The sequence below is a fragment of the Palaemon carinicauda genome, chromosome 8 (assembly GCF_036898095.1).
Source record: "Palaemon carinicauda isolate YSFRI2023 chromosome 8, ASM3689809v2, whole genome shotgun sequence".
Classification (NCBI taxonomy): Eukaryota; Metazoa; Arthropoda; class Malacostraca; order Decapoda; family Palaemonidae; genus Palaemon; species Palaemon carinicauda.
The window spans coordinates 47,064,152-47,076,651 of record NC_090732.1 but is presented as its reverse complement, the minus strand read 5'-3'; the positions used below and the strand labels follow the sequence as shown (position 1 = coordinate 47,076,651).

Here is a 12,500-nt window from a genome sequence, read left to right as displayed (position 1 = left end):
TGTGTTGTCAGGCGTTGGTTGCCCTCCCGGCCAGGTGTGCAAATGTAGGCTTATATTTTATCTATTACTTTAGAAAGATACTCCTCCGGAGTGTACAGGCAGTGGTGTATATCCAGCACTCTATTGGTTAGGGATGTGTGGGAACCAAATATGGAGTGCCGAGGTGTAAGTTACTGTCCTGAATATGTCACAGGCTCGTATATTTATGATGGATTTGGAAATGTTATAGTTGGTTATGCTGTGCCTTTTTAATTTTGTAATGCATTTAGTATCATTACTGTGTTTTATGCACAAGAACCATTTTACATTTTATATTGGATTCTAGTAAAGTTGCTGTGTTGTATTACATATTTTATTGGCATTACATTTTGAGTCCACCTCTTTTAGAGTATGGGTGTTTGTTTTAACTTGATAACTTGACCACAGTCTGAATGTTACTCAATAAAGTAGTCATGTGGTACTTGGTGACTTTTTATCTACTTGGTCCATAAAATTCAGCACCTGCTACCCATAGCTGAAGGAACTCTGAAAGGACATTCTGTACATCCTTGGTTGCCCAATGGATTGGTAAAAATATAGAATGGTGCAGCAAATGGTTTGTAGAAAATAGTACTGGTTTTTTATTTATTTTGCAACGTTTTGAAATATATTAGTAATGATTCCCGGTGGAAATCCTTAGTTATTGAGTTATTTAGGGTCCACTACCATAACTGAAATCTATGGCTTTCTGATAGGTATCGCCATCAATTACGTTCAAAAATATAGTGTACATGTCTAATTTAATACTGTTTTCGTCAGTCATAATTATAAAAGTAATCATGATAAAACAGTTAAAGTAATCAAAACCGAGTAACAGTAAGGAAACAATGTCAAATACAGGAGCTTTTGTTTTCCAGGACTTCCAGATGCATAGAAAATGGGGATATCCATCCGATTTTCTATGGAGTCGTCCGTAAGTGTTCAATCATTGTAATATACATAGCTTTTTACAATTTATTGGTTTTCACTCTGCCGTATGCTCACTTCACTTCCAATTAATCCTCATCTCACTGCTCCTATGTTCTGGCAAGTGGAACATGTTTCGCCAAGCGCGTTAGCCCTGCGGGAAAGTATTTTGGTGTTAATTGTCAATTATACAAACTTGAAAGGGTGAATACACGCTTAACAAAGTGGTGAGTTGTTGCTTCGCGCTCCACCATCTGCTCGAATATGGATTTGGTTTCCATCACCATTGATCAGAATAAATATATCAAACACACGTTTCTACCCTAACTTTTTATTATGAACATGAGCTATAAAATAAGTGCTATAATTATATTGTATATTCCTGTATTAGAAATAAATAACAAAGAGGTTTAATATATAAAATGTTGGGCCCTTTATTCTGTTCAAAAAAGTCATTTATGGCAGCCGCAAAAGCACCAGCTATCGGTGTTTTTCAGAACTACCGGATGGAAGAACGCTTTTGATGATATGCTATGACAAAAGGAGCAAAACGGGTATTTTTCTATTAAAATCTGTAACTTTGTTTTTATGGTTGTCCACCAGTAGTGTATGGTATTTAAAATAGTGTATTTACAAAGATCTATTCAATTATGCAAGTCTCAATCTCCTAACTAATATCGCACCATTCTATTGTTGAACCGATGGATCGAGCTAAGACAGTGCATACATCAGAGAGGAGGAATTTGAACTGAGACCTCAAAATGTTCAATGAGAATGTGAAGCAAGGCAACTCGAAAGAGATCTTAAAGTCAGCATTTCACGAGGTTTGTGATGCTTATAAGAGGTTAGAAAATGGTAATTATGATTTTATTTTGTGCCTTTACAAGTCGCATGATGATTATGCTACCATATTGGTTTTGGCTGAGGATTATATAAATGATGTGTATAGGTTGAAATGTAAGGCATATTCTCAGGTACTCACAAAAATAGACATTGATAAGGGTAAGAAAAAAAACCTCTACACAAAGTATAGGCTATAGTTAAGAAACTTGATCATCCTAAATTTGATGGACAAATAAGACTGTACCCCACCTTCAAACATTACTTTGAAAAATTAAGTATTGAGAGCTATTGGGGAGGATCCATATGTCATTCAGCAGTGTTTGTTAGGCAAACCCTCGAAAGTGGTACATGGGGTTGATTATGATTTTCATAAGATGATGGCTGGGCTTGATGAAAAATTTGGAAAGGTAACAAAGGTATTGGACTGTTTTGTGAGGGATAAGAGTCCTTAAACCTGTGCGAGATGGCAACAACAAAAAAAAAAAAAAAAATTGAGGAATTGTTATATACTGTGGAGAGGGGATTGCTCTACACTACATTAAATAGCTAAGTGGAAAAGCTCTTACCACCAGCATTAAAATAGAATGGGTTTAAAAAGTTAGTGATTCTCAAAGTGAGAAGGAATTAAAAAAAAAAAAGAAATTAGTAAAGGAAGGTAATATAGCACGTGCAGAAAGAAGTAAGATCGAGTGCAACCACTGATACGGAAGCAGTGACTTATGAGGATCATTGTTATTAAGATAACTTAGATGAAGCAATAAAGCAGTTAAAAGAAACCCAAGAGTCACAAAAATGACAATTGAATTAATGTATTGTAAATATAAATTGTTTCAAATTCATCAAATCAAGCTAATTGTCAACTCAAAGTGTCCTCTAACATCAATAGAAATGGTTGGTTTCATAGTACAGCGTCCCATAGCATTTTGAATTGTTCATAGTTTCAGAACTTGAATAACAAATCTAAATATGAGCTGTTGAAAAGCAATAGAGTATGCTTCACCTGCTTGCGGAAGGAACATGTCATCAAGACCTATTCTCCATTCTTTGTTTTGACTAAATATTTTCACCAGTCGAGTACAGGGATTAAGTAACTTATTGTCGAGGGAAGGAGTATTGTTTATGATTGGACTTATGCAGAGTAAAGGGCAAAAGGTGACAACATTGTTAGATCATGGTTCAAATTCAACCATCCTTACTCATCGGATGGGAAACTAGGTTGGGATTGAGAGGTAAAGATGTAAGTCTCATTGTAACTAAAGTTGGAATGGTTCTAAGCTATTTGACAGTAAACTTTATAAGGCTCTAATTACGGATTGGACTGGTACTGAATAATCTATATAAGCTTGTAGTATCAATTACAACTGACATTGCATAGGTTGAAGCTGCATTTATAGCCAAGTTGTTTGATGTAGAGGAATTGGAAATTGGTCACCCAACAGGCAAGACAGATTTGTTAGTTAGTGTTGATTATAGCAGCATGATAACTCCACTGGTTAGAACCATTGATAACTTATGGCTGATGAAAAACAATTTCGGAATATGTGTAGGAGGTTCACATCCAGTTATGACTAGGTTGATAGATACCGAGAGTTTCTTAACAGTAAAGATTAGACATATAACTGTAGCTACTGAGGTCAATGATATCATATCACAACACAATGAGAACTTCTCAAGACAGTTAAATAATTTCTTTTCTGTTGAAAATTTGGAACTTCATGTTTACCTAGATGTAGTAGTTGCAAGTGTGGGAGGTGTTCATTGAGTGGGGAAAATAGCTTGAAGGAGGAGAGAGAATTAAAATATAGAAAGGAAGGAGTTGATTATGATTAAAAAAAATTATATTGGATTGCAAGCTATCTATGGATCAAGGATCCTAACAATGTTTCCCTTGCATATGGAAGACTAAAATCTATTGAACGGAGGATAATAAAGCTCTGAAGTGATTACTCCAAAAAATAATTTAACATTGATGATATGAACAATTATAATGGTACCATTCACTACTTGCCCCACCATGAAACAGGAAAGGAATTTTTTTTTTCATTTAATGTTTTTCAGGCAGCATGCTGTATGCTGTAGCTATTGTAGCAGTTAAGAAAATGTACAGTTCGGTATGCATTTCAGAACTTGGTCAACATACTCATAGGTTTTTGTGGCAGGACTTAGAGTCCGAGAGAGAGCCAGACCACTATTTGCTACCACTGAGACTTTTGGTGATAGAGCTAGTAGCATAATAGCAATGATGGCCACTGAGATGGATGAATTCTCTCCCCTAGTTGCAGAGATGATCAATCATAACTCATACATTGGTATTATACTGTCAAATGTATCAACAGTTGAAAGGTCTAAGAGAAATATTGGGGAAGCTGATGTGATATTGTCTCGGGGAGGATTTCAGATCAAGCAATGGGTCGAGTCAGGGGAGAGTTCAGATTATAATTTTCTTGGCATCTTGAAAATTGACAAAGAAAATGTACTGGGGTTAAACTGGAATCCTAAGTAAGACCTTTTTTTTTCTTTCTCTTATAAGGATCAAATTCTCAAATAAAGTAAAAAAGTATTCGAATGGAGCCTCCCATACAGAAATTAAAAATCGATGAGAAACTCCTGAGTAAATTAACTTGAAGGATGGTACTCAGTCAAACTACTTCGGTGTATGATCCCCTGGGGTTCATTGTACCATTCATATTCAAAACAAAGTTTCTTATGCGCAATTTACTGACCACTGACAGTGAAAACGAACTATGCTTAGGTTGTGTTGAAACGATGCATTGTGGGAGGCTGTCATTTCTCTGTGTTGTCAGATGTCAGTTGCCCTCCCATCCAGGTGTGTAAGGGCTGAATTTTTTTTTATTACTTTAAAGAGGCACACGTACAGACTGTACTAGCAGAGATGTATGTCCAGCACTCTACCATTTATAGATGTGTAGGAACTGGATATGGAGCGACAAGGTGCAAGTTACTTTACTGATTATATTACAGGCCTTTATATTCATGATGGATTTGGGAATGGTATAGTTCGATATGCTGTGCCTTTTAAATATTCTAATGGATTTAGTATTATTACTGTGCTTTGTGTAGAAAAATCTTTTTACATTTTATATTTGATTTTAGGAATGTTGTTCTGTTGTATTGCATATCTTATTAGGATTACATTTTGAGTCCATCTTTTCAACAGTATGCGGTTTGTTTTAATTTGGTAACTCGTCAACAGGATGAATATTACTAAATAAAGTATTCATGTAGTAATTGGTGACTTTTTATCTAACCGGTCCATCCAAGAATAGTCTCACTATCTTTATGTAATTTTAAGATTACCGTACATCTTGCATAGTTATTTCCAATTGTTCTAACATAAGATTCATCCATTCCTCGTCTTTGAAACATTTTCATTTCTGCAGATGTTTTGACCGAATCATAATCTTTTTTATACTCTATAAGGGCCTTGTTAATGATTTCTCATATTCTGTTGATTTTTCCATTATCTTGTTAATTACATTGATATAGTCAGTTGTTGAATACCCCCTTCTAAATCTTAGCTGCTATCTTGCTTGAGAAAAGTCTAGCGATCTTTCTATTCGGCCTAATATGATCTTGTAAATATTTTATATATTACAGTAAGTGAATTTATTTGGCGGTATTTTTTCTGTTCTTTTGTTTGTCCCTTTTTTGTGAATTGGTGTAATGATAAAGTTCTTCCAAGATGTAGCTATAAAGCATTCTTGTAGACATTTTGTGTAAAGTTCAGCGAGTTTTATTGCTATGAAATCTCCTCCATCTATTATCAAATCAATTGTTAGGCCATATTCTCCTGCTGCTTTCAAAGAAATTTTAATGAAATGCATATGGGAAAAAAGAAGACTAGTTAAAGAAACGAAAAATGTAGGAAGAAGAGCTGCTAAACAGATAGTAAACATACTACAATATAAGTTTTAAAAGTGGTTATGTTGTCTGTAGAGAGATTTGTGAGGAATAGGGGTTGTGAGAGAAAATGGTAATATAAATGGGTCGTGAAAGGCAGGGTGATGATGCAGATATGAGAATGGTTACCGAAATGACTGACAAGTAAGGAATGTAAGTGAGATATTAGATTATATGAAGGCACTGGAATTAAGAGGTACAGTTGACTTCGGGAATCTAGATACGCATCAAGGTAAGTTAAGGATACATACGGCAATTCCTCAATGTAGAATATGTCATTAATATTACTGTGTGAAAAATATATAAGTCTTTACACTATTTCATCAACAATACTGTTCTTTTGTTAACGTGAACTATGTAAATAAAATCATATTTTGCACCTTGCCGTCGCTATAAGTTACCACCGGAATTCGTGAAGTCAGCTGTGGGCTACACGTTTCAAGTTCGGCTACGGGACAGAAAAGAATTTTTAAAGTATATCCAAATGAAGAAAAGTTTCACAAAATGATAGCAGATAAAAATAATCTTTCCTAGTAAAGGTGATATAGGTGACTTGGAATTATAGGCATAACACTATTTCTAAGGAAAGGTTGAAGCATGATAGGATTTTCGTTGAGGAATTAAGACAAGCACTAAAACTATAGATAAGGAAAGAGTATTGTAAAATTTAAATCGATTTAGTTATTAAGCAGTTGATTCTAACGTTTAATGAAGGAGGGGAAATGTTGCATGTTGCGTATTGATATCAATGCAGTACGAAACCATGAAAAACTCATTATCTTGGATTCATTTACTGGGGGTGATTTTATATTCTATGAACAATGAGAAATGTATGTTAAAAAGAGAAAAAAACAACAGGAGCAAATGAGGTGCTTCTTGAAAAAGAAGGCATGCTAGCATTTAGGATTGAGGAATTAATATAGATATTGTGTGGACAATAGATAGTTATAGGAATCGAGTATCAAAAATAACTTATTAGCAGAGTGATAGCAATACAGCTTGGAGATAATTGAGTATGGTGTAGAAGCAAATTCGTAGAAAAGAATTGAAAGCGTTAATGAAAAACTCCAAATGTTCATTCGAATATTTAGAGGGGAGAGCGAATTTTGGGGGTTTTACAATGGTTCTGAGTTAAGCTTTTCATTTCTCATTTGTTCAAATGTTCTTGTGGACATTGGTGACCAAATGCATTAAAGAGGGCGGCGGAAAGATATGAAAAGGTTTCCAAAGATTTGTAGAAGGAAAAGGGTGAAAGTGCATGCGAATAAGACCAAGGATATGATGATAAATATGTACAAGGAAGAAAGATCTTTGTAAGTATGGTTTGAGAAAGAATAGAAGTATGTGATTTTTATAAGCAAATAGGAAGTTTGATGTCAAAGAATTTGTATAAACAAAGGAGGCATTACAGTCGACCAAAGGGATTTACTGAAATAGGTATTGCCCTTAGATACCAACATTTTAAAACATGTGGAAAGCATAGAGCTAACTCGATGGTGAAAGTGAAGCCTGGATGCTAAATGTGACTTAACCAAACAATTACTGGAGCAACTCGGATAATCTGTTTACATACAACATGCGTACAAATTCAATAATTTAAAAGGGAGAAGTGTGTTAGGAAAGGAAGATGTAGAATTCTTATAAAAAGATGCATTGGAAATGTTATATTTGATCCTGGATTTAATGAAACGGTGAATCAGTATTTTGAGTTATTCGGTAAATTAGTAGGAGCGGAGAACCATGGTTTCTTGAACTGAGAATGATTTCGAGGGGTCGGAAGGGAGATGGAAAGAATATCAAAAAAGCGTTGAATAAAGAACGTGAAAAGTTTGCGGGATTCAATGTGGAAGAGAACTGCTGATGAGTCTGTTGTCTACACATTTGAAGCTGGTAAGCTTGTGAAAGTGTTATGTTCTGAAAATTTATCTTTGATTAAGATTCTAAAAGACATGTAGCCACCGCTAAGCGGTATTGTTGGTCTTACTATTGAAAATTCATGTTTTGATTTTACCAAAGAAAAGGATCAAGTATTGATGTATGCCTTTGGGGCACTGGAAAATGTTCCTATCAATAATTGACGTGTATAAAACTCACGGCAATAGAACCCTTAATAGTCGACTACAATTACTTTATATTAATGACCTTTCAATTAAAACATCACAGTCAGGCCACTCATATACTGTATATATATATATATATATATAGTATATATATATATATATATATATATAAAAATATATATATGTATATATATATATATATATGTGTGTATATATATATATATATATATATACATATATATATATATATATATATGTGTGTGTGTGTGTGTGTGTAAATATATATATATATATGTATGTATAGTATATATATATGCATATATGTATACACACACACACATATATATATATATATATATATGTGTGTGTGTGTGTGTGTGTGTACATAGAAACAAAAAAGACAGAAAGAAGCAAGCACACGTTAAGTTGAAGACAAATTCCACCACCTAATTATCAATACTGCTGTAGACCGTAACACAATCGTACCAGAGAGTGTATTCCTACAATAGAGAACAACAACCAATTAGGTTCATTATGGTTCAAACAGCGCTTTCAATATTTCAACTTATTTTATTTCAAGTGTAATTTATGTTTTATCGTTTGATTCTATCCATCATAAATTGTTATATGAAATAATTTTCTACATCTTGTCGGAAATTTGCATACCTAAAAAATAAAACGACAGTCTTTATCTTAGGGAGTATTAATGAATTTGGAACATCATTAGTTATGTTTAATTCTCTTTACTTGAAGAACAAAAATCATCACGTTTGTGAGTAGAATATTATTTGCCATATCCAATACTCAAATTCAATTGCATTGATCTTCATGGCTTTGCTAATTCTTTATTTTTTCTTTCATAAGAATCTCAATAATGTTTTTAGATTGCCTTAATGATATGGAGCAGCTTCTTTACACCGTACAACCAGGCTGAGAAGGAAAAGATTTATTTTTTAAAACGCCGTCATTGTTTTAGAGAAATATTTATTCAAACATAAAGTCAATATAATAGAAAATAATTGTTTTTAAAGTTTTACTTGAAAGAGCTTTAAGAACTTACACCAAGCAATATCTTTTACTCAACAATTGGTAAGTATTCTTTATTGTGTTTATGGCCTCGGCCTCAACCCATCCAAGGTACATCGAACGTCCGAATCCTTTAACCAACAAAGTGAGTGTGTCCAAAGTGATGATAGTGGGGAATATGGCCGCCTGGATGACCGTGGATGTAAGAGGAACCTCCATATCCACTTCCAAATCCACCTCCAAGTCCCCCGCCAAATCCACCTCCAAATCCCCCTCCAAATCCCCCTCCAAATCCACCACCAAATCTACGTCGATGACTGGCATCAGCATCAGCTTCAGGGTCTGGGTATGGATAAGCCAAGGCTACGCCCAGAAGTATGCACAGGACGAGGAGTACCAAAGTCTGTAATTGGACGATTAAAGTACTGTTATTGATGTCCTTATTATACAGTATATCATTTTTGCTATTGCCATTACATGAAAACCTGTAATATATATTGATTTAAATGAATAATTGCCGTGGTACACATATGACCCAAAAGGATAAGTGAAATTAATACAACTATCATTAGCATTGGCAATAATTACCTGTTACTATTAAAGAAAAAAAAATAACAAACTATATAGCTAAATATTTTTAGAAATTAGTCATAAATCTGTGCATTATATTTGTAATTCAAACAAATAAACAAAGAAAAAAGGAAAATAATTGAATAATGAAAGTCGCCAATAGGCAAGGAGTCAGCAAGAAACTTGCATCCAAATCTATTCCCAAATTAGAACAAAGTGCAGCATTGAATTAAAAAGTAAATCAGCAAAACTGATATCATCATTGAGTATTTGTGATCGAAGGGCAATGAAAAAAGTGTCAGATTTAATACTATGAATCATTTCTTTATATTCAATAAAGTCAACAGAAATAGATTTCATTTCAAATACTTAACTGAAATTCACAAGTAAAGATAAAAAAACTCAGTAAGAAAGGGGAATAGCTATTTTTATGGCTTATAAAGTACTGATTGATAAAAGGTTTCCAAAAATTATATATCACATAAACACACATATGCATAAAAACAATGTATATATATATATATATATAGATATATATATATATATAAATATATATATATATATATATATATATTTATATATATATATATATATATATAAATACATATATATATATATATATATAAATATATATATATATATATATATATTATATATATATATATATATAAGTGTGTATGTGTGTATGTGTGTGAGTATATATATATATATATATGTGTGTATATATATATATATATATGTATGTATATATATATATATATGCATATATATATGTACATATATATATATATATATATATAAATTATATTATATATATATGTATATACATATATATATACGTGTATATATATATATATATATATGGATCCTTTTTTGAGGTTGGATGCCTTTACGAGGTGAATGGGTTTCCGTAACGCCATTACAGTGCACTTGAAAAGCATACTTTTCTTGTAATTGTTTTATATACTTTATATATATATATATATATATATATAATATATATATATATATATATATATGTTTGTATATATATAAATATATATATATACATATATAGTTATATATATATATATATATATCCTTGTTGGGGCCCCTGGGTTTATAACATCTTGCTTTTCCAACTAGGGTTGTAGCTTAGAAAGTAATAATATATATATATATATATATATATATATTTATATTTATATACATATATATATATATATATATATACATATATATATATATATATATATTTATATATATGATTATGTATATGTCATTGTATATACCATCATCATTATCATCATCATCATCATCATCTCCTCCTCCTCCTCATCATCATCACCCGATACTATTCCACTGCAGAACAAAAGCCTAAGACATGTCCTTCACCTTGTGTCTCTCTATGGTCTCTTATGACAATCCAACCCTGCAAGCTTTCTTAATTTGTTAATTTATCGTGTTTTCTTCATTCCCCTGCTACTTTTGCAATCTCCAGTGACCCATACCCTTATTTTTAACGTCTATCTATTATATGCCATGATCATTATATGTCCTGACGATGTCCATTTCTTCTTCTTACAGAAGTTGTTCTCGTATCTATGTTGCTCTTCTCCTATCTCACAGCGTTATTCCCAACATTAATCTTTCCATAACTCTTTGAGTTGTATCTAGCTTATGTTTTAAGGCTTTGGTAAAGCTCCAAGTTTCTTATGCATAAATAAAAACTGGTAGGACAAACTTATCAAATACTTTTCTTTTTAGAGAAAGTGGCATTTTTCATGCATAATATTATTTTGTTTTCCACAAGCTCTTCGTCCCATGGTCATCCTTCTTTTAATTTCAGTTTTATATCCTAGAAAACACTTAATTTCTGTCCAAAGTACGTATATTCATTATCAATCTCAAGAAGTTCACCCATAACTTTTGATGTCTGCATTTTCATTGAAGTTTATCTTAGTTTACTTCACATCAATTCTCAGTCCTACATATTTGCATTGTCTATTCAAATCTTCTATCATTTATTGTAATTCCTCCTATTGTCCACTAAACACATCTGAAACTCTTAAGTTGTTAAGGTATTTATCATTAATATTGATTCTTACATTTTCCCAAACTATTTTTTTAAACTTCTAGCATACTGTGAATAATTTAGGAGATATGAGGTCACCCTGTCTAACTCTTTTCTCAACTGGAATTATTTAACTCTCTCTATGTAGTTTTAGGATTGCTGTACTTCCTGTATAGATGTCTTCAAGTGTTTTAAAATAAGATTCATTACTGCTGAGGTTTACGCAGAATGAAAAGCTTTCTCATAGTCTAATTAATAACATACATAGGGGTCTGTCATACTCTGTTGATTTTTCCTTTAGCTGGTTAATTACATGGATATGGTCAGTTGATCAATACTTTCTTATAAAGCCTGATTGCTTTCTCTTTTTATTCGGCCTAATATGATTTTCCTAAATATATTGTATAAACTTATTAGGCGTTTATTTTCTAGGTCTTTTTTGTCTCAATTTTTATTAATTAGTAAAATGATAAAGTTTTTCTTGATGGTACGGAGCATTCTTGCAGAGAATTTGTGTAAAGTTCAGCCAGTTTTACTTTTATGAAATATCCTAAATTTATCATTAAATCCTTTTCTAGGTTATCTGCTTATGGTACATTGCCTCTTTTTATGCCTTTTTTGGCTTTCTTTACTTCTCCTACGGTTACTGCGATACCGTCTCAAATTTTCCATTATTTCTATTGGCAAAGTTATTTCTTATATCACTATTGTATAGAGTTGTATAGATATCCTCTGCAATTTTTATCAATCCATCTCTTTTGTAAATAACATTTCCTTTTTCATCCTTTAATGCAAACATCTGCTGGTGTCCTGTTCCAAGTCTCCATTTCATCAATTAAACGCTTCTTCCTTCCTTTAGTGCATCCTTAATTTTGGTTTGATTGTGTTTATGAATGTCTTGGTTTTTTTAGTTTATTCACTGTTTTGGATAGTTCTGGTAATTCTATCTCAATCTCTCTTGGATTTTACTCCCATTTCCAGTCTATTCTTTATTAGGTTTTTGTTATTTTCTGAAAGCTTTCCTTGATCTTTTTAGAAACTTTTCTACCTATCAATTAGGCTGAGTCCAATCTGAATTCATA

The 12,500-nt window shown here is 32.4% G+C and overlaps 1 long non-coding RNA gene across 3 annotated transcripts in view; it reads right to left on the bottom strand.

Annotated features, from left to right (window-relative positions):
- Nucleotides 1–1,083: 1,083 nt before the first annotated feature.
- LOC137644874 (uncharacterized) overlaps nt 1,084–12,500 on the bottom strand; it is a 13,779-nt gene continuing 2,362 nt past the window's right edge. Inside the window, exons 2-4 of one of the 3 annotated variants that reach the window (XR_011045221.1) lie at nt 9,093–9,198; nt 8,830–9,032; nt 1,084–1,099 (exon numbers count right to left, since the gene is read on the bottom strand). This is a non-coding gene — a long non-coding RNA (uncharacterized lncRNA). Of the gene's footprint in view, nt 1,100–8,681; nt 8,700–8,736; nt 9,033–9,092; nt 9,199–12,500 lie in introns of those variants that run through there. The other 2 variants (XR_011045220.1, XR_011045219.1) reach the window with 2 other exon arrangements.